Below are 27,884 nucleotides of genomic sequence, written 5' to 3'. Positions count from 1 at the left end.
CACGAGTAACAATAATTTCCGGGATCCGTGATTCGGACAATGGCCGCGTTGATTAGTCGTTCCCTCTCTGCCACTTTGAAGGATTGCGAATCTCCCGCAGGGCGACTTGCCCGTGTCCGCTTCGAAGGGTTTCGCTATTTCGCGAGGAGAAAGTGGTCGTGAAGGAGGGCCGCTTACACAGGAATGCGGCTCCTCCATCGGCCTCGGGGGATCGATCCTCCCTTCGATACAGCCCTGCCCTCCCGTTGCCCGTGACTTTCCACCCCCTGTCACAAATATCCCTGGATACGCGTGCCGCTCGCGCTTCCTTCGAGGGTCCTTTTCTTCGCCCCTGCTGCCCTCCCGCCCACCTCCAATTGAGATTACCTCAGTGAAGGTCGCGTTTTATTGTCGCTTCCCATTCGATGCCATCCGCAACTCCTCCCCCTCCATCGTTCTCGTGAAGAAATTCGGGAGCGATTGTCGAGGAATTCCGGCTGGATTCTGAGGCGTCTGATTCCGAGGCGAATTTAAACTGCAACCGAGGGTGAAGAATATATATTCTCTATTGAATGTGTATTTTTTTATTGGAACAAGAGGATTTGGATTTGTAATATTGTAGATAACGTTGTAAGAGAAAGGGAGATACTTGAGCTGTATTAGAGTAAAAGAAAGAAGTCGCGTTTTAAGATTAACGAGATTGGAATAAATATTATTCATTTGCACGAATAAGTTCGAGATCCAGAGATTTTTCTTTCGGAAGTGAATATAATGCGTTATATGAAATTAATGTTTGTAGGCGAGTGCCATTTTTCACATGCGAGTATCCATGGTGCAGTGGCATATTATTTTTACGAATATTATTGAAATTTGATTTTCAGAATAGAATTAAAATCTCTATTTAATGAAACGTTACATTTAATTCGATCTCTCCTCCACTTGCACCGAGAAAAATTGCAACGTCTTTAAAATGTAAGTATCACTTTAGAACGTAACGATCCATTAGTCACTTTTAAACAATACACTTGGACTTTCGATTTAAATTCTACTTTAATTAAAGCTCTAGACCGCGAGAGGATACGTCTGGGATTGTCAAGTTCTCTTTCTGTCTCTCTCTCTTTCATTTCTTTATAGGTGTCACGGTCGTTGATTGCCGGGTCCTCGAGGCGGAAGATCGAAGGACCGAGCACTCGTCCCGCGATCATCGAGTACGTTACCCTCGTCTGATGGTCTGTCGTGTAAAATACAGAACGCATTAATTAAAACGTGGCTCGTGATGGGGATGATGTCAGAACGGTGGTGGCGTTGCAACGTGTCGTAGCTCAAAGCGGTTTACAACCCTTGTAAATTCAAGCGGCAGGAACAATGGACGTCTTAAATTTCTCTCGTAGGCCACGCAGGGAGTTTAAACCCGTCCCGATTTCGAGCCACTCGGCGAGCCTACACCTATCAGATCGAAACGGGAAGCAATGAAACCGACTTTATTCCAGGGGCATTATCTTATATTGCCCTCTTCCTATTGTCCGAGGGGATGAGCGACACTGATAGAAATATCGAGATTGGAACAAGGTGACAAGGATGTTTCGCGTTCAATTATGCCGTTGGACGTTGCTCGCTCTTCCATTTTTATTTTTTTTATTATCCCAAAAAATTTTAGCCATTTTGAATTTTTAGCGATCCTGATAAATTCGTCGAAATGAATTTCCAATTTTTCGCTTTCCGGGAAATTGATTTTGATTTTCGCTCGAAACAGAAACGATGCGATTATCTTAGATACGATGATATTCGTATTTTGAGAGTGGAAATTTACGTCAGGGCAGAATTGTTCGTAGCAGTATTTTTTTAGATTACTTCCGAAGATTTTCTCGATTATCTATAAAATTGTTTCGAACTCTTAACAAAAATTCACAACATCGTGTGGTATAATTTTCAACAATGCTCTGCAAGAATTTCAAATTTCTTCGCGAAGGTAATCGTCTGGATCGCCGTTCCAATCTCTCGAGAAACAAGGCAGCCACCGATCAGTCAAATTTCGTTTTCACTCAGAAATCCAATCTAATCTTAAGGATGCGTCTGCGGAGTCCATCGAGGGCCATTGTTCCATTATTAGGGTGTCGGCGAAAGATCAGCCGTTTAAATCAAGAGCGGATCCCAGTTGCGTAACAGAAATGAAACGGCCGACGATTCGCAGATTTAAGATCCCCGGGGGCGATCGACGACGTGATAATCGGTCACGCGAGCGGAGATCACAATAGCCTCGGGAATAAATGAACCGGGTAGTCTTGATACCCGGGAAGGGTGAAAGAAAGAGGCGGTAGATAGGAAAAGCGACGTTATGGCGCAAGTTTCTACCTCTTCCCCGAGTGAAAAGGGTTTATGGCGCGGATAGAAATCCCGCAGACAATGGGTGAATTAATTCCTTAAGGTCTAATCGGCCTGTAATGATCCTGATCTCTAGTCGCCCGGTCGGGATGGAATTAGCTCGAGAATTATTCGCGATCGTCCAGATTACCTCCGTTCGTCGCGTAATTAACGACATTTCGACCGATGATTTAAAGATATGGATCCGAACTACTAACCGACTCCCCCTCAACCGCGTCTCCCTTTGTTGACGAGGGAGGCGAGGGAGAGGGGGTCATCGTCAGAGACAGAAAGGACTTCTTGGTTCCAGAATCTCTTAGTACATAGAGATGCGGAAGCAACGAAGGCGAGGAAGATTTTAGAATTGAACTCGAATTGAATTTCGTCTCGAAGTCGATGAGCTTTCGCGTTACACTGTTGATGCCATGAACATATAATATAACACGATAGTCGTGTCGTATATAATCTCGCGCACGTGTCTTATCCATTTATCAATCGTAATCCCTTTATCCCTGTGCTCGAGAATGGGCGAGAACGACGATAATCGTTTTGCACGATCTTCGGCCACGTGACGGAGTGACCCCGACGAAGACCTGGTATCTCAGTTTCAACTGTTGCAACTACCCCCATGCCGACAATCCCGTTATTGCCAACCCGTTGCTTGCTTTCATCTACGACCAATTTCCCCGCCCGACTAGCCCCCCCCGTGGATTACAGCCACGATATCGCGACCCTAGCGTTAATTTCATTAACGGATTCGATCCCGCCTCTTACGAGACGATAGCCACGGGATAGCCACGGCCCCGTATCGCCTCGAAACGTGTCCATAACGCGGCCCATAAGCGAATTTCTGAATGCAACCACACCTGCGCTCTCGAATAACCCGAAGCGACAGGTCAGAACGATTAGCGTTCCAGGGGCGTTCGTTTCTTCCTGTCGTTCCGTTGCCGAGGTAAGAAGAGAGAGAGAGAGAGAGCATAGAGTTAATCCCGTGGTTCCGTTGTATCCCATCTCGTCTTATCTACCCTCTTATAGTTGGACGGCCGTTGCTCACCGGAACATATCATTTTACCCCGTGGCTCGAAAACAGCTCTTTCTCTTTCTCTCTCTTTCTCTCTCGACAGTGGAGAGGGCGGTTAAAGGCGAGGAAAAATAATAACGCGGAGAGAGTTGGCTCCTTCCAGCACACGGAACACCGAACCACACTCCAAAGGACATTAGCGTGATAGCGGGCAGATCGTGGTCGTCTCTCTTACCGATTATTTTCGTCGCCGACCTAGCGACGGGATTACATCGTTTTCGTGGACTCGAGATCCGGCGTCTCGATGCCACCGAGCTTCGTGGAGAGACTCCATTCGACCGCGTATGTGCGCCATTGCTCGCATGCGAGCACAAATTGCGGAGATTCTATTTTTCTCTATGTTGGACTGTTCCTTTTCTCTGTGATCCGTGGAATTGACAACTAGTTTGGAGAATGGGTTCTACGTTATTTAGATGGAGTTTTTTTTGATTTATTGTGGTTTATATGTGAAATTTCACGTGAAAGTTGCTCGTACGGAGGAACTTTTGGTAACGTTTGATTATTTGAACGTATCTAGAAATATCTTATTATCTTTCTATTTCTCTCTGAATGCTGTTTCTTTTGGCGATCCGTGGAATGTACAATTCATTTTGAAAATGGATTTTAAATTATTTACATGAATTCTAGTTTATTGTTACGATGAAATAGAAATATCATACTTGATATGGAATGTTAAATAAATTCTTGTAAATATTATGATATTCGACAGGATTATGTAAAAGAAGTTTTTACTGTGATCAAATACTAAATACTCGATGACGAATATTCCAGTATATCAACACATAAACGATAAGATTGAAAACTTCATCTTATAATTACTTTCTATTTAAGATTCAGGTCACAGTATCAGCTCGCAAAGTTCATTTGCAAATAGAAAAATCCTTTGAATTACCCATTTAAATTACATATTCTTTATTTTTAAATTATAATCTTAATATAACGTCATATAATACCGCGTATTACTTACAAACACTTTAACACTACAAACCACACATCAGTTTTTCAATCGTAAATTACAATTAATATGAAAAATACATTAATGAAATATTACATATCGTCACGCAATCAAACGTCTTAAAATATTAATTTTGTTTAAAAACTCTATTCCTAGATACACAGTATTTCTATAACTAAATAATAACTCATTGTTGTACATTTACGACCAACGACCATTATAACAACTATACGTGGAATACAAGAGAAACGGTGCAAATTTGAAGATTCCATAGGTTGGAAATAGAATCAGAAATCAGGGGACAATTTCTCATGGGAGAGTGTTTTATTTTCTGCTCGAGAGTTGGTCGCCGGGAGCGAGTTTATGGTAATTCAACGGTGCAAGAAAATTGGCCGGACAAGTGGGCCGATCTTGAAAGCTTCGAAGCTTATCCGCGTTGAATCGCGCGACCTATTCTGTTTCGATCGGCCCGATAGAGAGTTCTTCGTGGCTTGTAGGTGACAGGCGATTACTCCGCGCCAGCTGATGGTCATTCATTGGCCAAAGAGGGTCATTGTCGTCCGGTTAGAATCGAGGCAGACCCGGGCACGGCCCTCGTCTGTAATCATCCGCCAAGCCTTGTTGTTCGATTACAAAGGATCCCGTTGCCTCCCTGATTCGATCGTTCGAAGATAACAGTCTCGATTACCTAATATCTCGCTCCCAAAAATATCGCTTGAATTAGGCGAATGAATTGTATTTCTCGTATTTTGAAAAATTCATCGACGTCATCTTTTATTTTTTTTTATCGAAAAGTTTACGTTTGAAATACTTTCAAACGTAATGAACAATTGTATCATCGAGCATGCAAATAAGTTCTCGATTTTTTTTTTTATCTCTCTTGAACATGTTTTGAAAATCTGATCTTTTCGATTCAAACAAAAGAAATTGATCGTTTGTTTCAAAAACGATTCAACTATAAAATACATAATAAAATATATGTTCAGGTTCTTGGACAATGTTAAAAACCATTAAGTTGAAATTGAACGTAAGCGTGAAAAGATTTGACTCCGAGACAAGGTTAACAGTGGCGCGAATTCGACGGACAAACGAGGGCAACAAAGGGTTGCCACCTAAGCCCAAGAGAAACCTAGCCCAAAATTCACGCCGCGTTACCCGAACAAATCGGGTTGCGCAAGATCGGAGGGGAAGATCCGCGGCGATACGAGAAGCGAGGGAGGGGGAGGGGTGCGGGATCCGAGGAAATTTGCGCGACAGTTGAAATTCGCGGCGTGTGTCGTTTGCGGAGGGGCGCAAAAAAGCAACGTGATTCGTTTGTATGCAAATGTTTTCTTGTAGCCGTTGCGGCCTCCACCGACGTCTCGTACCTTTTGTCGGATAAAATGTGGCTGGCCCGCAAGCGACGAGCGTACACAGGTAGCACCGGCCATGCCATAAAGCGCGCCAACTTACCATGTATATTGCGAAGGTCCTGCCTGAATTTCCATTGAATGATCAGTGTGTATCGCGCTTGTTTGTGTGTTTTTGCCCGGTCGTATGGGCCCCGTCCGACCGTGGAACAGGTCGTGTCGCTTAATGTATTCCTGGCGATAAAACCGCATGCTTAAAATATAGGTCGGTTTCTGGGTCGAACCTTCCTCCTACCTTCACTTTGCTCCGCTACGTTGAACGCTAGTACGACCGTTCTGTCGTATGAACTACGCGCGGCTGTCCTATAAACAAGCCACGTATAAGCTCGTGCTCGCGCTTTTCACGTCGGCGAAAACCAGGGATCGTAAGTTTCGTCGGTGGACGCACCGAGCGGATGATCCATGGTCGCGGGTGAATTTCGGTGAGGCCGGAATCGAGCGTTCGTATATATAGGGATCTTGCTCTCTAAATTTAAGAGATCGGTCAGGAGGGAAAGGCTTGGAACTACGAGTATTACGTAGGCACGACTTTACGGAGCCTCGATGATTTATTCATCGAGGATATTTTAAACGGAGGAAATCTCTTATTTCCAAGGTTCGCGACGTTTTTAAACGATACGGTCAATTGACATTTCGTCCTACGCGAGGGTGGATGCGCGAGATATAACGGTTTAAAATTCGCCAAGCGTGGGAGGTCGGGGTAATTTCATGAAAGGGCAACGGGAAATCAGGTGTACGAAAAAAGACGGGATAAAAGATGAATAACGAGAGATGTGGACGTGGATCCTCGGGAATCGGGGATCGGGACGGAATTAACAAGGGTATTATCGTTGCACTCAATTTCTGATGATAGCGATTCGAATCATGCTCGAGGGCAAACCGCCGTTTCGGACGCTTCCCTGATTGGTTTCGATACGCGGCCGAATCAAGAGGCAAGTCGTAGTTGCGGCAGCCCGTGCCACGGCCAATGATAGTGGAATTTAATAAAGGGAATGATTACGTTCACCGCAAATCAGCATCGAAATGCATTCGACTGACTTTGATGAATCGCGAACACCGCGAGCATGCCTCCCCGTTTTCCCTCTCTCTTTCCTATTCCCCTCCACTTCGATGTGTTCACTATCTGCCCCAAAAGATAAGCCAATTTAATTAATCCCGTGAAATACATCAGATTTGATCGAAATGATAGATCCTCCCCACGGGCGCAATCGCATCGCAGAGACACTCTGCGGTGCTCGTTTACGATACTTTGACGCGATGGCCGATTACGGTCGGCGCTGGCCGTTTCGCGGCGCCAATTATCGAATCTCTCGTCAATCTGTTCGAGTGGAAGACGCGATAATATCCGCGATACTTTTCGCGTGGAATAATTCGAGTTTGTTCAAAAATTGCACACGGAACGACGATTGACGAATCTTTTGAACGACGATCTTTTGATAAAATTCCGAAGAAGAATCTCCCTCAAGATCGATCGTTTGCTTATTATTGCATGTATCGGATGTATATTGATCCGAGGAAATGAAATCAAAGCTTCTCACCTTTCTTTCAATTTTTCAAATTAACGATCATATCACGTTCTATAATACGAATTAGAGAGTTCCTTTCATTTTTAAATATTATTAAGAAATATTGCGATACTTTTCTGTCTTTTTTTTTAAGTACAAATTTCCTCGTAGAACGAGTGTAGTAAAGTGATAATAACCAAAACTGCATAAATAATCCTTAATCGGGTGGAATAGTAATAGTAGAAAGATAAGTCGAGTTAATCCTCTCAAATGCGATTCTACATTTTTTAAACCTGTATAATTCACCAACCTGTTACATAGTCATAAATTAGTAGAGATCCTGGGTTAGCGGAGTAGCGGGATATCGAATCGATCGAAAGAAATAGATGTGGAGAAAAGGTGCGGGATATGATGGTATAAATCACTCGAAAGGTGGTTTGATCGATCGAGGGAACGTATATATGTTCCTCCCGCTCGTTCGTTTCCTCGATCGTTTTTATTCGAGCATTACCTCGATGAAGAGACAGTAGTGGAGCGGGGAGGGAAACGGTTAAGGACGATTGAAAAGTGGGTAGGGGGTAGCGAGGTAGAACGATGCGGTGGTCTACGTCGAGACAGCTGCTGCTTCCCCCGAGGAGCCGGGAAGAAAGAGCGGGCAAAGAAACGCGGAAGAAAAGCGTTATTGTACCCTGCATTACCGTGCATGCGAGGGAACGATTAGTCTCTACATCGGCAACTCTCGAAATAATAGAGACGTACCGGAAGCGAAAGCATCATCCCACAAAGGAATCCACCGTTGGTTTCTCGTTTAACGCGTAAACCAACAACCATCGAAATACCTTTGAACACGGGAATTTTTCGGGGATATAATTCGTAACAAGGGAAAGGAGTGATTTCTTTATTTTAAAACAAATGAGATTTAAAAAAATTCAGTCAATCGCGCGAAAGTGAACGAGAATTACTCGTCGTCCGACTCGAACGAATAATATGGAAAAGAATTATCGTTGGAAGAGAAAGGGGAGGACAAAGAAAGGAGTATTAAAAAAGAGAAGGGTACGAAAAGGGCTCGGTGTATCGCGTGTGTCTGAATGTACGCAAAATGACACGAGGGTAGGCCCCCCACGTACACCGGCGGTTCTTTAGAAAAAAGTCACGGATCAGAAAAGACAGAAAGGTTCGGCGAGGAACGGAGAGAGTTTATATCGGGAAGGGGGCGCGCGTTTAGGTGGATCCTCCACTCTTTTACTTTTATTTCTGCTTCGTTGTTGATGTTCGTGTAAGGCTTCGGAAAGATCTATCCCGGCCCTCTCGTGTTTATCTCTTTTTCGCGAAAGAGAAGGGAGGGGAAAGAAAAAAAAAAAAAAGGAAAAGAGAAGGCAGCGGCGGTTGAGATATAGCGGTGAGGTAGCGGCGGCGAGGGACGATAAAAAAAGAAAGTCGTTGCTCTCCTTTCGGGAATTGGAACATTCATGGGAGCCCTTCTTCTGGACTGGAAAATGTTCTATCCCGTTCCCTGATCGTGCCAGATAATAAACTTAATTTTATTCTCGTATTTTTATGTCGCTATTTTTTCTTTTTTTATTTTATAGAGGAGATACGCTCGTCGAATAAAATTATATAACGTTTTGTCCTTCCATCCACTTTGTCATCTCTCTAGAAAGCAGTGACAACATAGGAAAGTACACAGTCCGGGAATCCTTTCGAACGAGCACTATCGACATCCTGTTTCCTCGATACGAACTTCGTTATCCATTAAGGCGTCTTAATCTGGGCCAAAGAGAAAGCTCAGTTTCTCCGAGCAGTTTCCCGTATGTTTCCTCGATCAAAGGAAGCAAAGATCTTTCGAAGAAACACTGGATGTTTACCACTCGAAGGTAGCGATGTCTCGCGATGGTTTTCGCGCCTAAAAAAATGAATCAACAATGCAAAACGTGGAAAGAAGGAATCCAAGGAATATCGAGATTGAAATCGTATCGATTCGCATACTTTTCGCGTGTTCAATTTGATTCGTTAACATTTTCGTGATTATCGATATCATTTGGACATCTGGAACAACGTTGTTCTTCTCCTCCCCTTCCTCTTCGCAAACGAAGCGTCTTCGAAGCTGAAAATAGGAACGGGTGTCTGTTTGAACTAGAGAAAAGGCATTTGTATCGTTCGTACTGAAGAACAGGCTCGAGTTTCTTGATTTTCTGTCGCGCAGTTTGCCTTCATAATTGAGAACAGAGGGGAAACAATGCCTCTGAAGGAGACAGAATTGTGAAAAGAGTGAAGAGAGAGAGAGAGAGAGAGAGAAGGAGAGGGGGAAGGAACGACGTGTAAAATGAAGACAGCGGAAGAAGAGGAATTGTAGGTTGTAGATTAAGCGATATCGTAACCCAGTTCCCCTTTCTCTTGCAACCTTGTTTCCACGTAGCTGCGAAGAAGCTACATCGACGATTTTCCGTGCCAAGAATGTAACCGGGTGTACACACTTTACCGACCTTTTTGCATTAATACGATCACCGGTACTTTGCTCGCGAGATATGGCCGGAAACTTTAAGAAACTCTTATCTCCCTCTTTGAACACGTGTGCATTCATTGTTCCTGTATACATACACATCAAACGAAAGCTTGCACAAAAGCTTGTACAAGAAACTGTTGCTGAAACATTCTTTATCCTTTGGCACGATGTAGATCCGATTTTCAGATCTTTTGGACGAATCCCAACTTGTACGCTTTATACTTATACTTTATCGTCTTACGTTTTATCCCGTTAAATAGTTTCCATAGAGAAAGAGAGAGAGAGAGAGAGAGAGAGAGAGAAAGATAGAAAGTGCATTTCTTTTCCGGCAATTCGAACCGTTCGCGAAATATCGTTCTTACAAGGGAATGTTTTCGTTCCACAGGTAAATACGTGTTTGTTTGCCATTGTTCCATCCTCGAGGCAGCCACTTAAAGTCCCATACGCCTCGAATCCTTTACAAACTGCGACGAGAGGAGCGGGGATCGAGGAGGACGAGACTTCATACGACTTCGGTAAGAAATCGGTACGGCGGGTTCCAACTTCTCCAATAATACTTTCGACCACCCATTCGACGAGCCACCCTCCATTCGGCGATCCCCCTTTCTCCCCTGGAAAAAGCTCTTTTCAAGTTTTCATCGAAAAGCAACGCGGTTATCGCGGCCGGACACATTCCCCGCCGCCAACGAATCGCGCTCACTCGTTTAGAACTCTGTTGATCGTTGTACACTTGAGACCCCATGGAAGAAAGATATAAACGAAACTTTCGTTTCAAATCTGTATCGTCGAGCGGGTTCGATTTGAGAGATGAGAGTGACCGTCCTTAGACACCGAAAGTGGATGATGTATTTCGCGAATGATCGCAATCCAGATAAAAATCTAGTAAAAATGGTCACACAACTCTAAATATCTGTGACATATTATATTATGAATATATATATATATTCGTAAGAATTTTAAATTATTACGAAATAAATAATATAATGAATTTTTCTCAAAATTATCAAAGTCCAAATCGAAATAACGATGATGATGCTTTTGGCAAATTAATTATTCCAATCATTAAAATACTTATTTCTAACGATTAATATAAATCATGTAAATTGACTCGATACGATCAAAGTATAATATTAAAAAATTATTATTTATCTAACAAAAAAAAAAAAAAAAGAACGATAAAATTTCCAACAAACAGGATTCTATAAATAAAGAAAATAAACTAGAATAAGCGAACCGCATTCGCATTATACTTTGACAGCCCACTGGTCACCGAAGCGATTTCGCTGCAGAAAAATGGAAGCTCGTTAAGGGGGCGAGGAAAATCGTTGCTTCGACTCCGTGTTTCGTCGGGTCGAAGGTCGTTGGTGAATCGGCGGGAAGAGGAGCGAGAATGAAGGAAACGGCGGATGCGGACTTTGCGGCCGGTGCACAATACAGTGAAACGCACTTCACTCGGGGGCCACTCCACTCGAAGAGCGCCTAGATTACGAGGTGCAAAGGTAGGTGCGACCCGAGTACGACCAACCCACTTTCCTATCTCAAAGGGGAAGGATTTATGCGGAGAGCGCACGGGCGCGAGCATTTCGCGCGAACGATTTCAAACGTGTCCTTAACGGCGACCTCGGGACGCGCCCGGTCCCCTTTGAAAGACGAGCCGGTTGAAGGTGAAAAAAAGGCAGGGAGGCAGAGGGGAAAAAAAAGAAGAAGAAGAGGCACGTAGGCGAGTAGAAGAGGAGGAGGGAGAGAAAGAAGAAAGGAGCGGAGGAGGAAAGCGAGTGAGAAGAAATTGCTGGACTCTCGTCTAAAAAACGAGGCCTTTGGGAATACTCGCGCGAGCCTTTTCGCGTCTATTTCAAACTCCAACGAGATTGCTCCTGGATAAGTCCGCACACGTCGCGAATGAAATATTTTTATTCATCTTCGTCGTTTATTTTCACGCGTGCGTATTCTTCGTCCATCCGATGTACCGATCCCTCCAGTACATTAGCACAATACTGTACTGGATTCAACAAAGTGCAAAGTTTAATTAAGAGAGCCGTATGCGTGTTTGAACAAAAAAAAATATATATATATATATATATGGGACGCCATTAACCTGATTTCCAAATACGATGAAGTTTCCAGCACCGGGGCGAGACTCTCATAAAAATATAAAACACGTTAGCGTTTCTCGATTACTCTCGTAACTTTTGTCTCTTGATACGAGTGGTGGTATATTACTTCCAGAACGGTTTTTATTTACTTATATACCGACAATCGTAAGACGATTTCCTGCTGCGAGAATGACTATTCGACAAGTTTTGAAAGCCCTCGAACTTCCGGGAAGACTGTCGTCAACGCGACCGCTTCTTTCTTGCCCCTTTTCCAACTGCACCTATTCCGACGAAATCGTGTGACAAGAAAGGCGAATCGACGGAAGTCGAAGCTGTTCCCGGGATCGTTACGATCCTGCGAATCGTTTTCAGCATTACGATACTTTCTTTCTGCGTTATGGACCGTGGAACGGAATTCCCGTGGTATGAAAGTAACATCGTTCTTTCGTTAAATGTTGTATCCGAGATATCAAATTAGAAAAATCTCCTTCAAAGATAATGGTCGCCGTTGAAAAAAAAAAATTATCGAAACCCTTTACGAATTGCAATATCGCGATTGGAAACGTATACAAGTGAAATGATATTAAAAATTCTCTCGTCTCTCGCTTCATAATTCATTTTCAATAAATCAATACCTCCCACGGATAAGATCGAAACACACAAATATCCCGACGAATTATGAATCGCCGTTACACTCGTAAGCAAACTTCAGAATTTCGGTTAGTGGAAATATCCTTTGGAACAATCTCCCCGCAATTCCGCTCATTATTTATAATCCCTCCCCCCGTTTAAGACCCTTCCACAAATAACTCCGGTAATCGCCACTCGAGCAAGAGGCAGAGGTACTCTCGAAAAAAGCCCCATAATTCTTCGTCGAATCCACCTCCTCGCCACAACCCTACAGCTTCGGGAAGGATCGGGATTTTTTTCGAATAAATTTCATCCCATCACGACCGCGTCACATTTTTATCGAGCGGGGAATCTCTGCAGCCCCGCTGGACACGCGGGAATAACGGCAGCAACGGCCGATCGAGGGGGGAGGGGGGGAAGAGGAGGGGGTCGCGAGGAGGCTTTGGAAGCGGCGCGAGCAATCCGACGTCGGTGCGACGAGGCGGTTCCTTGGCCTGGTGCAGATGCATCGGTGCACTGCAATTAAACGCGCGTATATAGGAACGTAGAGCGCAGATTTATGCGTCACTGCCGGCTACGGGATATCTCCATCCCGGAGACCGATCGTCCCCGAGGATGTTTCGCGTTTGCCTCCTCGTTTCGAATTCTCGGCGAGGAGCCGCCACCGATCGCGCGCGTATCTCAATCTCGAAGGTGGATACGCATGTACCACGTTTGATTAAGTATTAACCGCGATTAATCGAGGGGCCGTGACAGGAAGAAACTTGCAAGGCTGCATTGTCTCGCTCGTTTTTTTGATTCGTTTATGGGGAGGGAAATCGACTGTCTCGAGTTTCGAAAAACTCGATTTTTACATCGTGCGAGTATAATTCTTGTTTATTAAAGTCTATCTAGATGTTTTTTTTTTTTTTTTTTTCTTTTGAAATGGATTGAAATATTCGAAGGTCTTCCGTTAGGCAAGTTTGAATAATACGATTCTATTTTGTATGAAATATTGTATGAACTATTATTATGGAGACATAACAGGAGTTTTGTATAGAGAAATTTTTTTTAATTATAGAATGTTATTTATTTAAAATTTCGATATTATTTTCCTTTTGTTGTAAATATTATTGAATGAACTAATAAAGATTGTGAATGATCGAAACCGAAGAATTGAAAGATATCGTATCAACGATCAGATTAAGAGATCTGATTACTTTTAATTGCCAGAAGAAAATTATTAGTTCAAATACTATATTATTCAAAACTAGAATCATCACATATGAGTAGCTAACGAATCGTATAATGTATTACTAACACGAAATCATAATTATATATTATTATATTTCTAATGACGCCGATATACCGTGCTGTGAGATAAAATGTGTTAAGCAGAAAAGAAAAGAAGAAAAAAGAAAAAATCACGATCATAACTTAACAATACTCGTAATATTTTTGATCGGTTGTACGCGATTACGATACGCGCAAGGAATATCTGCATGGATTGAATAACGTGGTATTGTTACACGATATCTCTCGTACGTTTCCAGAACTGTCAAAAAATCTTCACATATACATTCCTGGGTATTTCGCGTTCAGGAACCAGTTAACCTTTCGCGATTCCAGATAACATCGAGCATTATGATCGAAACGTGTGGCGCTGGGAGGCACATCGATGTTGAGGCTAACGCGGGCCTCTCGACATTACTCACAGATCTTATTATCTCTCGTGATCGGAACACTCCCTAACGTAAAAGCACGTTCGCGTTTGAACAACTCGTGGAATGAAGGAGGGAGGAGAGAGAGAGAGAGAGAGAGAGAGAGAGAGAAAAAAAGAAAAAATAACAAAAAACGAAAGAAAGGATCGTAACAACCATTCTTTCGTTACTTAACACCCCAACTTGTGTTTGACTTCTCGCACGTACCCGAGGATCGCCGCGAGACGAGATTCGAGAACCTGCTGGTGGCGGTCTATCGCGTGAGACGGGCGCGGACCGGTGAGAATCCGGAGAGAATAGCGCGAGAAATGCGAAAAAAAGGGGGGAGAGGAAGCGAGGGGTTAAAAAGCGAGGGGAAACGGCGGGAATCGTTTCTCTCACTCGAGGCTCGAGTACCCACGGGGGCGAGGATCCTGCCATTTTCGTGGATCTGCCGCGTGAAATTTGTTCCGCGTGATTTTTCGAGAGAGGAAGAAAGAACGGATCCTTTACGGATGCTCACGGATGAAATTCCGCGCTTGGATCCGACGCAACACCCTTCCTATCCAGCCGCGACTAACTATAGATTACCGCGCGGTGTATCGTGGCGGCGGTACACGTGGCGTGCGAGGAGGAGCGATATCGAGCGAGCATTGTGGCCCGATCGTTCCGATCCGGTTACGACAGGACGGACGATCGGACACGATACTTATTTAGCGTACCTGGTAATCAGCGACCATAAAAATGAACATAAACCGACACGTTTCGTACGGTAGGTTGCATACGCGTGTACGAGAGCCGAGGGAAACGCACACGCCAGGACCGTAGGCCTTTGATAGCAATGAGAGAGGCTAAGTTCCGGCAATAAAGCCTAAGTGCCAACTCGCATCGTTTATGGGGGTCCTTTTTCTCTTAAGAGCTCCGGGAGAGGCTTGCGGTACGGCGAAATCGAGTTTCGGCAAGGGGAGGGGGGAGGCGAGTAGTAGACGCGCGCCTTTTCATCCGATTATTACCGAAAATGCCATTTCGGAAAGAAGCATTTCGTTTCGTTCCTCTAATACCTTCCTACGTTCTAGCAGTGGTTTCGATATTTCGCGCGACACGTATCCGTTCAAATGTCAATCTTGTTTTCTCGACCGAATCTTTCCATTTGTCTTTCTTCCCCGGGAAACAAATCGAGATTATTAAAGGCGAATCTTCTCACGATTCAAAAGAGTCGTGATGCGTCTAACAATGAGACTCGACGATTCAAAGCGAAATTCTCCAAGAATCGTTCTCGAAGGTATTTTGTTGCGAGTGGAGAGTTCATTCTCGCAATGTGTTTCAAAAGATTAATTCGAGCAGAATTATCGAAAGAATTATTCCCAAAAGTATTTCATATCGAGTTACTCTCACACCACGATGTGATATTTGCGAAAAATTTACTCGTGTCATCTCCTCCAATCGAATCAAACGAATCGATGGAACAATTACAAATAAGTGATGAAACATCATGTTCCAAAAGAATAGTGATATATATCTAAGATTAATTTAACAAAATTCTCGAAAGAATTATTCTCAAAAGTATTTCATATCGAGTCACACCACGAGAAAGTCTAAAAATTTACTCGTGTCATTTCCTTCAAAACGAATGAGAGGATTACAGAGAGGTGATGATGAAAACGTGGGTTCGCACGAAGGTGTCAACGAAAAAATGGTGGCACGCGCGCGACACAGATTAGCCGTAGGCGGTCGTCCGGAGCCGTTGTAAGAACAATTAATAAGGATCATTAAGGGGACGACCCAGTTTCCTCGGCGGTCGAGGAAGGACGAAGGCCACGGAGGGGACCAGTTCTGGTCGCGTACCGTGTCTACCTTCCTTTCTCGCTCCCACGGAGGGAGCAGAGCGCTCCTCCGTTCACGGCGAAACATGATTCTTGACTATCCCGCTCGGGCCCAAGGATAGATCGTCCGTGGAGATTGTCGGGGGCGCAATTTGTTTCACTGCCTAATACGAGTCTTCTTCCACGAGACGCTCTCGCTACCTGGCTCCCGCTCGGGATAAAATCCGGCTTCCATGTATGCGAGCTTACAACCACGCGAATTTGTCCGGCCGGCCGCAATAGCATAATTTCGCGCTGCACGGCTCCGTGATTTTTTTTACCCGTGGAAACCGTCCTGTTTCGGGGGTTGTTGTCGGGAACTGATCGTCCTCGATGGACCTCTAGATTCGGATCTTTTTATTTTCTTTTTTATTTTCTGGTTTTTTTTTTTTTTTTTTTAATTCTTGCGCGATTGAATCTACGCGAGAAGAATTCGTTGGAAGTTTGAGGAATATATAAATGGAATACTTATTTGGAGATATTTACGAAATACTACAGGACTGTTAAAATATTCGTCGAACACTTTGAAGAGTCGATTCTAGAAAAAAGGAACGCAGAAGATGACTTGTATTGAACGAATTTTATTATTTTCGAGTTATATAAAAAATTATTATATATCATTTAACGATTACAATTGATATAGGAAAAGAATATTAACGTCGTTCTCGTTACACAATAACAATATAATCACTCAAAGGATTAACCATGATAGATCGATGATTATATGAACAATGGAGAGTATCAAAAATAATTCTGAGAGACGAGTTTTAGATTTAGATTTAGCCAGCACAGTAGGAAGCAATGTAATGTAATAAGTGTATTTCTAGATACTTGGACCGTGAATTGTTTGCTTGTTTGCTAATGCGTCTGACTGTATTGATGTGAACGAAGTGCGGGAATGTGAAGTGCGTCTGGCAAGGTGCTAGAAACGAGTGGAGTAGGAGAGGCAAGAACTTGTGACCTTGCGGAATGAAGTACTTACTTATTTCTTTCCCTTACGTGTTTCTCTCCACTTCGACACACGATATTTTAACAAAATTGTCTACCACGATGTGTGGTACAACATTCAGACGGCAGTTTTAATTGTATAATCGTCACAGCCGATGATTCGTCACGTAACCTCTTATCTTCTTCTCCCCCTTGGACTCGAACGAGGGCGAAGGAAGACCTGAATTTATTCGAGGAAACTCGAAACCTTGACCGACCAAAAATAACCATCCCCGTTTAATTTCTCTGAATATCGTTTACACGTAACAAGAGAAGGGGAAAAAGGGGAATTCGAATAAAAAGGAGGGAGGAAGCGGGAGTGGTTAAAACGGTATCAAGTTTTTCTCGCGTTTGCATTATCTCGCGGAGCGCTCACGCAACTTAATTAAGGGGATAATGTAACATTTAACGTCGGAGTAGAGCCGCGTGCGCTGAAACAACGTTACACGACGCCGAAACAAATTACTTTTTTATCCCTCCGCGTTCCGACCACGACCATACAACAATCACTCTCCTCCACTCCCCCTGTCTCCCCCTAAACAACCTATAATTTCTCTCAAAAATCCGTAATAAGTTGATCCTCGATCCCTTCTCGCAAAAACCACGCGTCGCATTCCGTTACGCAATAAACGGGAGACAACCGGTGAACCGGTTACCCAGAAAGGAACGAATTAATCACGATAACCCGCAGTTTTTTCATCCACCCAGAGAGAGAGAGAGAGAGAGAGAGAGAGAGAGAGAGAGAGAGAGAAAGAGGTTTCCACCAGTTCTGCCAAGAACTTTATCAACCCTCGAATAGAAAAATCGGGAGGGGGTGCGATAGCAAGTTCCAAAAGACGAAGGAGCCACGAGATAATACCGCGGAATGAAAACATCCTCGTTGGATCCTGCCAACACTCCGGTTTATAAATATTCCCAATGACCTATATGACCCTCTTTATTCCACCCTCTCATCCCTTCATCTCGATTCACGGAGGATTCCCCTCCCTGCTTTTTTTTTCGCTTCGTTCTATTTCCCCGCCGTGGAAAAGAGGTTGGGCGATTATTCTCGCGGTGAATTTCGAGCGCGAGCACCGATTCCAGATTCCGAGGGGGTGCGACGCGATCAAGATGGAGCTCGGAGGTGGCTTCATCGCTCCGACTCACGAGATATTTGCATCCGGGGTCAAGCGCGGTTAACTCTGTCCCTCGATCCCTTTCTCTTTTTTTCTATTATTTCTGGCAGGGAATTGAAAAATCTTAGTCGTTTATTTCGTTCCTAATAATAATTTCTTTCCTTCGAATGATATTCTTTAAAAAGACAGATATTATTTAATCGAGCATGTACGTGTTCCAGGTGATTCTAACAGTTTGATATTTCGATATTCAGGATATTGGTACCAAAAGGATGTTCGATGTTTTACGTGTTTTCGTTTCATAATGCTCCTATGACTTTTAACTTTTAATCCGATACGAAAGGAGAGATTTTCTCGTACATTTATAGGTACTAACGATAGGCAATAATGATATGGTAATTATAGAAACGTATAACGAGATGAAGATTCTCACGTAACTGACCTTTTCGCAATCATAAACACCTCGCTTATAGCTGGGAGAGAAGCATCTCTCGATCCGTCTGGTAATATCGATGGCTCGTAAAAGTCGAGGTAACCGATCGCATCCATTGATCGCATACGATATAAGCGTGATAAATTTTCAATTTTCTCGATACCGGTGAAAGAGCGATGCAGCGAAGGGAAATGGGAAAGCTTTCGTGGAAATCCAAGACGCGATTTAAATTTCTACAATTATTTCTTGAAGATATATTGTATTATTTTATTTCCGAAATGTTTGTATATAATATCCTCTATTGCTTCGAGAATACTAGAGATAGATTTTCGAATATTTTCTACCGTCCTTTTTACATTTTAATGCGTTCAAAAAAAAAAAAAAGAAAAGTAGGATACTCGTTCATTTCAATTCGACGGCTTTCTATCTTTTAAACAGAAATACCGAGCAAGGCATTTGTTATTAATGATCAATGCATATTGATTGGCGCTGCTGCTAAATGAAATTACGTTGTGAATGGTAAATGCTCTTCTTTTTCTTTCGTTTCCTTCCATCTTGCCCTTTTTTCTTCCCTCCCCTTCTTTCTTTCTTTCTTTCTTTCTTTCTTTCTTTTTTTGTGTCAATAAGTAGAATCAAAACGATGAAAGCTACTGAAACTGTTTTCAGATCGTGAAATATCTCTAGACTATTTGAATATCGAGCCATGGAATCTTTTCCACTTCTTTTTCTCTTCCTCCTTTTTCTCCGACGACAATAAATCTGAAGGGTAATACAACGTCTTAATAAATCAAACCATCCTCGAAAATATCCCGGCTATTGCGCGCTCGATGGATCGATGCACGCCGGAAGTATGCAAGTTTAACGATCACGTTCCTTCGGATGGACGATTTTAAAATTCGATTCGTATTTCCGGTTACGAGACTTTCTGACATTTAGACGAGGTTGCCGATAAATGGCCAGAAATACGTTAATACGTCACGCGTACGGAATTACCGAAATCGATTTTACGGATCTGCTTCGTGGCGAATGTAAGGAATCGGATAATGCGCGATTCGTTTCGATCCCGTTCCACGTATTTCGATGAAACAAAAGTCGAATGAAAAAAGCAGGATTAATTTATTTATAATTGGACGATACGATGTTTGACAAAACGTGTAAAGTTTCAAAAATTAATCGAAACATATGGCGCCGATTTGATTAATTCATTCGTAACATTTAGACAATCGATGGTAACAGAAAATGTATTTACATGGGTATGAAAATTACATTTCGTTTGGCGTATTTTGTTGATTTTGAAATTCGTACTTGCATCGAAATTGTATCATTGTGAGACAGCGAATGTTCAAGTTAAAATTTTTTTTCTTTTTTTATTTTTTATCGAACACGATTAAAAGCGAAGCAAAGATCGGTTTCACTTTTCGAATATCGTAATAACTTTGCTCGATAAATAATTTTCGTATCACATGCAACCTGTAGATTCTCTAGATTCGTAGACTCGAATGTTTCCACAAACGATACAAACTTTCGCGCTAAGTCGAAACTCGTGGGCAAATGAAATAGACCGTTTCTAGACGTGGTGGTGATACGTGCAAAACCAAATCGGACAAATCGAATTTTCCAAATTAAATGGCCCCAATTTACAAGCAATTTTCACAAGCAAGAAGGCTCGACCTAACAAGATATCGAGAGGAAACCCACTCACCGCGTTCGCGTGATTGATCGTTCGGGTCAAGGAGTTTTCGGCTAATTTTCCCGGGCCGCGAGCAAAATTAGCGCGGAATTCGGAGAGGGGAGGAAAGGGAGGGGGAATTGTTGGTCGAGGGGAGAGAGAGAGATTAAAATCAAAAGTTCGTGAAGAGCAGCCGAGGATGGCAAAGTGGTATGATATTAAAAAAAGAAATTAGGCGAAAGGGTCGAGGAAGGAGAAGGCGCGGTTCGAGGAAAAGGAAAGCGAGGCTCCTAATTACCAGCGAAACGCGCTTACACGCGTACGTGTTCCGCGCCGTTACACCCACGATCTCGGCCGCGTGTGAAGCGAGAGAGAGAAAAAAAAAAGAAAAAAAGGGAATTACACGTACGAGGCGGCGGGGGTGGCGAGCAGTGCCCTGTGATATTCATGTTTCCAGATTATTTATGATTCGTGGAACGAGTGGCCGCACGCGTACAACGCCGCTACGAAACGCAACCCGTGCATCTAACGCGTACATTATATACAGGGGAGAAGAAAAGGGCGGAGGGTGGAGTGGAAAAAAATAGAAACAACCCCGTGAACCAGAGACGGCCTCTCGACCTCGTGCACCCTCGCGCAATAATCACGTCCCATCACAGACAAGGATCGCAAGGAGAAAAAACAGTGCGAGGATCGTTCGTTGATCGACACTCTCGATTATAAAAATCTTTGTATAAATCTTTGTACGATCAACATTCCGTTTCGCGATTACTAAAAAAATACTGTAGCGAAAAATATAATCGATATCGAGTAATAAACAATAACACAGCAGCCACGCTTTTTTAATCGTTCTCTCGTGGACAAATTATAGCTTGCCTCGTTGGAATGAACGAGAGGGGGGCCGCCATGTTGCGTTCGACAAAGTTGATCGGCGAGGGATCGATCGTGCGTGTTGGTACGGTACACGATGCCGATCGCGATGGTGAGAATAACATAATGGTGGGCAGATAGAACGGCAGGTATATAAGGGGAGGTGTGGCATCAGCACGCGTTACGGGCATAATTCATCCGGGGCAACGCGGGGACACGCACGTATATACGAATATACACATTTTATCGTAGCGATTCCGATAAGGGCGAACGGTTCACGGGGCCGCGATCCGCTCCTGCTACGAGCGAGCTGCGTGCTCGTCATTCTGTGCCGGCGGTGCCGTCCGGCCAATCGATATTTAATGAACATGACGAATGCGTGGCTCCCCGCTAACGATCGTGCACGATGCTCTCGAGGCGGCCGTTTCTGCGCGACGATCGATGCCCGGCCCGGTCTCCGTCCATGGCTGTGTTCCTTGGAATCCGGCCCGAGATCCTTGGTATCCGGGATCCGGATTCGTCGTCCTTTGGATCGATGGAAATTCGAATGGAATCGTATTATTAAAATATTTCGAGTAAATCAGTAGTATATACCCTTTTGGACGAGAGATCCCCTTTATCACATTAAGGAGGCTGTACATTTGCGTCCAAACATTTTTTTTGGACAAAAATGGATTCCTTTACGGTAATCATTTCCCATTTACGAAAGTTATTCAAAGATATAAATTTATTCGATTTATTCGATTGTTCGATCATAGGAAAATATTCGCGAGTTTATTCGTGAAAGGGATTCAAGTGCGATTACCTCGAAGCGTTACGCGTACGCGTTTAAGCCGGGTTAAAAACGGAAGCAAATTACGGATCGGAAATAAAGACGGCACTAATGGCGGAATTTCATGCATTCGGCAGAACCGTAATAACGAACGCGGCCATTATTGGTACAATTTGTAAGCGACGCTTGTACTCCCGTGTAAACACGCGACCGCGTTATTAATTTATTTACGGGCGGGGACGACAATGCTCGCTCCGCCCGGGAATCAATTAATATCGGCCGTTTTATGCTTTCGCGAAAGGCGGCCGCTCGCTTCGATCACGTTTAAACAAAATCATCAGCCGATTCGACAAATACATGTCCGCCCGGCAACGTTTCGCAAACAGACCGGTTAAATACGCAGTTGCTCGTTGCATCGCGGCCGTGGATCTGAATTCGTGGCGATGAAGCGGGGAAAAACGCTTTTTCCCGCGGGTGAAATATCGTAATTTCGCGTATTAAAATCCGACCGGAACCGATGGATCTAATTTATAAATTTGTATTACGATTGTATTTTTAATGGATAAGGTAAAGTTGATTAAACACCAGAGAAGCGAACGTCAGATCGTCGTGATGTTTTGACAATATATAAATCGATAAAAAGAGAAAGCAGAAGCTAAATTTGCACATGTTAAATATTTTAATAAAGCGAAATAAGTTGAGAAAGTAAACTCACTTTGTCGCGAAGTAAACTCGAGAATTTTTCGCAATATTCCATATACCTATTCGTTTGCCATGTATACATATATATATCACAAAGAAGTAAGGACTTGGATAAACGCAAACATTCGAAACATTCGAATGAAATCACATTTTGGCAGCGAATAGATTAATTAGAATTAATTAATTCAAAAAAGAAAGAAACAAAAAGTTGTAGCTATAAATTTCGATAATGTAACTATACGTATCCAATTTCTATAAAGGCAGTTTTATTTACAGTTTTATTTTAAAGGAAACACATTTCTCTGAATTAGAATCATAAGCTGTAAATATTTCGAACTCGTAAAAGTCGTAGCTACTTTGTCGTTTAATTTCGAAAACTGTCGGTGAAACAGGTAAAGGCACGTTTTGAAATACGGCGTGATCTCGCGTGAGTACGCGCATCTCTGGGCCCGTAACAACGTTCCAATAAAAATAAAAAAAAAAAAAAAACGACAAAGAAGGAACGGAGGGAGGGAGAAATTAGTTTTTCATCCCGGTTCATTTACCCGTTTCTAAACGCGCCTCCTTTCTTTCCGCTTCGGAATAATGCCGAGTTATTAAAGTCGCGTTACACACTCGCCAACTTTCATACGGATGCAGGCGGCAGGCATTACTCGAAATATTTTTAATGAATACGATTTTTCGAAGATCGCGCGCTCGAAACGGCGATGCGTCTTTGATCGTCGGCTCGAGATAAATTAAAATTAAGCAGAGCTCGGGCTTGCAACGTTTGTGGAGAGCGAGAGAGAAAACAAGAGTGAGAGGAGAGAGAGAAGGGAGCGCAGGAGCGCATCGCGTTGAATTAATTGAATTCATTGAAATCTGAAGACTTGAATTCATTCAGTATCTCTCTCCCGACCGAGATTGGAATCTCGAGAAACCGCAATTAACGAACGAGTAGACCTTCGTTGTGGCTCGGAATAATTTTCTTAGAAACGAGTTAAGCGTCGAATCGTGGCTACGAGGGATGGAACTCGAACTTCGAAACCGTTGAAAAATGGAGAACACCGTTGACGTTTCTACGAATCGTCGTCGGTGAATTCCAATAGGTTAACCCATTCGCGATTGTGGAAACTGTATACCCAACTATAAACCATGGTTAAACCGCAACGATTAATTTTTATTTACCGTTTAATAACGGTATGCATTAATTATTATTGATTTTAAAACGTTTACTCTTCGATGTCATCGATCATTTTTTTAAATATTCAGATAGATTTATATAATGATTGTTACGATACATATATTTGTTGAAGATATATTATATAATTAAATAACAAAGATTCACAGACTACGAATAACTTCAACGATGCAATTTTTCTACTCTACTGACAAACAATATTATTTTGACTTTCAAGCACGGTATATTGATATAATTTTTCAAAAACTTTGAGCTTAATCAATTACCCAGGAAGCGATGTTTTTAACAACAACATCGTGACATTGTACGATTTTATTTTCTTGACACGTATCAACACGTCATCCGTTAATGCGAATCCGGGTTAAACCGTCGATCCTCTCCTATTTTCCCAGGAAATCACCTATTTCAAGGATACGCTGGAGCAACGAGACGTGTGTGTGAGAGAGAGAGAAAGAGAGAGGATGGGCGCGCAAGCTCAAATCCTACATTCCTCAAGGCGAAGCTAGAGCGAAACGGACGAGTACAGAATCCATTTAGATAAGTAAACGACTTTGTTAATTAGATTTGTCGAAAGTAAAGCGGAGGTGGGAGTGAGCACAGCTGGGGAAGGTGAAATAATCCCCGGCACACTGAGCGGAAGAGTTGAATCGGCGCGAGGCCGACAAAGAAGCTGCATGCTGCACTTTGACAAAGATTTGCAGGAGAGGAGGGAGAAAGCGAGGGAGGTGAGGGCGTAAAGGACGGAAATGGGGCAGGTGAGGGTGCGGGGCAAGGGGGCGAAGGGCAAACGAGAGAGAAAATTGGGGTGTGCGAAAGCGAGTAAAAGTTTCTCGCGATAATTGTCCGACTTTAAAGCGTCTCGTGATGCTAAATAACGTGCTCGAATCTTGCCTTGTTCTCCTCACTATATTCGCCCTATTCTCCTCTGGATCCCGATTTCTTTTCCTCGCGAAAGGAAGGAAGATCCTTGACAATGTGGATGATGAGTAAATTTCGTTTTAACGTTAATTTAAAATTACACGGCGACGAGATATTTTATATTTATCGCGTTATTTATGTATTTTCGTGAAAAAGTAATCGGATAATATTAATATTAAATATAATGTTTATGGGAAAAGAGATTTGGAAGATAAAATTGTAACGTTAGATATTTTATATATATATATATATTTAATATTAAATGGATAACGTTCGTTAATAACGGATCTTCGTTAATAACGGAGAAAGATAGTATCGACAAATATTTTTTATAGAAAAGGTTAATAAGTGTCGTTTTGTAATTACATCGTTCGTTTACTCTAACCCTTAAAGTAGTAAATAATCAGTGATTTATGAAAGATAGCGGTTATTTATTATAAGCGTAAGATTTTTGCAATTTGATATTTTTTTTCATTAAAAGTAATTAATAAGTATCAACTCTATTTTATAATTATATCGTTCCTTTTTTTTTTTTTTTTATTATCAAGTAATCGTGTTGAACAATTCACAAATGGTGATATTACATTATGGAGGACGTGTTTTCATAAAAATATACGTATTATAACGGAACATTATACATATTCGTGTTCACCCGGCATAAATTATTTCCAGTGTGTGATTATCAATAGCGCAATGAAATTTTCTTTCGTCCCTTAAACGAAACACGGCCATTTCTCGCACGTAATCGGCGAGGCATGCAAGCGTTCGCCGAAACGCGATAGCAATTAAAGTGTTAATTACTCTGACGAAGCTGAATTGGCAGAAACTGGTGGGTGGTGAGAGGGTGGAAGGAAGTAAGACAAAGGGTTGCGACGCGTTTGGACAAAGATTCAGAGAGAAAGAGAAAGGAAGGAGGGTGGGGCATCGCTAGGAAAGGGCGCAGGCGGTGAAACTTTTACGCGATAATTGTCTCGGTTGAAAATACTTTTCGGTCGTTACGTTTCTTGCCACTTGCAGGAAGGCGAGCTTGACCCTTCCCTCTTTCAACGCGTCCTCCTCGCGATGCACCCTTGCATTTTTCCGCTTTAGGTAATTCCGCTTTGTCTGTACCGAAATGCGATTATCAACGAGCATAAAAATGACCAACGCGAATACAGAAGCATCTTAATAAACACATCTTAATAAACAATAACACCTCGAGGATTAAAACCTCGAATATAAATATAAACCTCGTATCTTTATTTCGATCAACTTTCATATAAATCGAAGAGAAATTAGAGAAGCGATTAATTAAAATCTTCTCCAAAAAAGCTCGATCGAGATAAATGTGGTGTAGATACGTGTTGGTGAGGCAATAGACCACCTACGGCCTTACGGTAGAGAGAAAGGAGAGACGCAGAATCTGTCTTAGCGTGGCACAACGAAACTTAGGAAGAAGGTTTCCGCGAAACTGTGGTCCGCAGGGGAGCCGCGCGAACAAAGAGTCGCGTCTCCTGAGCCGAAAGAAGGCTCGGCCTGCCGGTGTCCGACGAAAGGAAACGCTGTGCGCCGTAACCGACGGATAACGATCGTGGGGATCGCGGATCTAGTACCGATTCATGGTCTCTCTCTCTCTGTCTCTCATTCTATGCGAACAGAGCCATACGTATGCCCGTTTACGCATACATTTGCCGGACGCGAGATTCCAGCTCTGTGGAAGTAGCTGCCCCTGCAGTTAAGACCTCAGGGTATCAGGTTTCCCCGATTGTATCATCAAACGGTCCCTGCTCGGTTTCTTCGTCATCTTGCGCGGCGAGGCAACCAGCTCGGTTATTTCCAGCCTCCTCCTGCGCTCGCCCTCCCTTTCTCTCGTCCCTATGATTCCCTCCTCGCTCGTGGCCGGCGGCGGCGACGCCGGCGTCGCGCTTTCGAGAAACAAGCTTAATCCGTAAGGACATCTCTCGCGATAGAGGGGTCAACGCCAGCTGCACGCCCTGGGTGACGGTTTGCTCGTTCCGCCGTCTGCTTAGACCGCTGATCACTGCACATGGCGAGAGCCGGCGTTGGATGGCGTTGATCGCTGATTACGCTATTGATGATGAATGGCCTCGTGGTTGAGACGGTAATTCGCTACAAAGCGAATTGTTACGCGTGTCGTCCTCGCCTTTTTCTTGTTTCGCGCGAGGAGTGAGGAAGCTTAACGCGTAATAATTTTTCTTTTTTTTTTTTTTTCTTTTTAAGGAGACAACGAGTATAGCTTTGCGACTTAAGCGGTGATGGCCGGTGTTCTTACGCCCTTTCTTTCTACGAACTGGCTCGATTTACGCGTATTAAATATAGAGGCTTTTAAAAGAGAATCCGTGAGTACGATGCTTAATGCGGTGAATATTTATGCGCCCTCGGTTAAAATTCGTTTATATTTTTATTTTTCAGCGCCACGAGAGGGAAAGAAGGGGAAGAGGAGAGTGGAAGGACGCGCACGCAATCCGAGACAATATCCCGTTTTGGCTAAGAGGATCGCCATCTCGGTGGCAGTTTTAATAAATTTTGCCGATTTCCAAGCGGCGAAATCTACGCTCACCGCAATGCAACGTCGTGGATTGCGACTATCTACGAGTAAACGGACAGAATACCCGTACTTTCGGTTTATTATACTTCGTTACCACCTCACGATTTTGTAAATCGTTTTAATATCATCGATGTTCTATATGTTTGTAACAAACTTTTATATTTCAAAAAATAAATAAAAATTTAAAAAATTTAAAAATAATTTTATTGATTTCCACATTCCCTCCTATCCTATCTCAAATCGTTGATCATTTATATATTTAAAACACAAATCAAAGTTTTCATCAAAATTTTTAACAATTTTTTCAATCAAAATAAAGACCAGGAGAAATTAATCGAATAAAAAAGGAAAACTGTGTACTGTCGATATCGAGACGAGTTAACGAGACAATTAATTGAAAATTAAATAAGGCCGATAATAGAAAATCAACGATGTAGCGCATTCATAACGAGCTTATCGCGGAGTTAGCCGAGGTTTCGCGGTAGCTGTTTTTTCGAATCATGTAATGAATATCCCAACCCTGGCTGATGATCTATTACCGCGAAAATAGGTCAATTATACCTGCTGGCCTCGGGCCATGCATGACGTACATCCCGAATTTCAAGCTAATTCTGTTGGCTGCTTTAATTACTG

The 27,884-nt window shown here is 42.9% G+C and overlaps 1 long non-coding RNA gene across 2 annotated transcripts in view; it reads left to right on the top strand.

Annotated features, from left to right (window-relative positions):
- Positions 1-27,020, top strand: part of LOC122715878 — a 28,989-nt gene extending 1,969 nt beyond the window's left edge. For both annotated transcript variants that reach the window (XR_006346918.1, XR_006346917.1), the window contains exon 3: positions 26,924-27,020. This is a non-coding gene — a long non-coding RNA (uncharacterized LOC122715878). The remainder of the gene's footprint in view (positions 1-26,923) is intronic.
- The last annotated feature ends 864 nt before the right edge of the window (positions 27,021-27,884 follow it).

The sequence above is a fragment of the Apis laboriosa genome, unplaced genomic scaffold (assembly GCF_014066325.1).
Source record: "Apis laboriosa isolate Shangri-la unplaced genomic scaffold, ASM1406632v1 scaffold40_cov151, whole genome shotgun sequence".
Lineage (NCBI taxonomy): Eukaryota > Metazoa > Arthropoda > Insecta > Hymenoptera > Apidae > Apis > Apis laboriosa.
The sequence above is the reverse complement of the archived record's forward strand: the minus strand, read 5'-3'. Positions and strand labels throughout refer to the sequence as shown.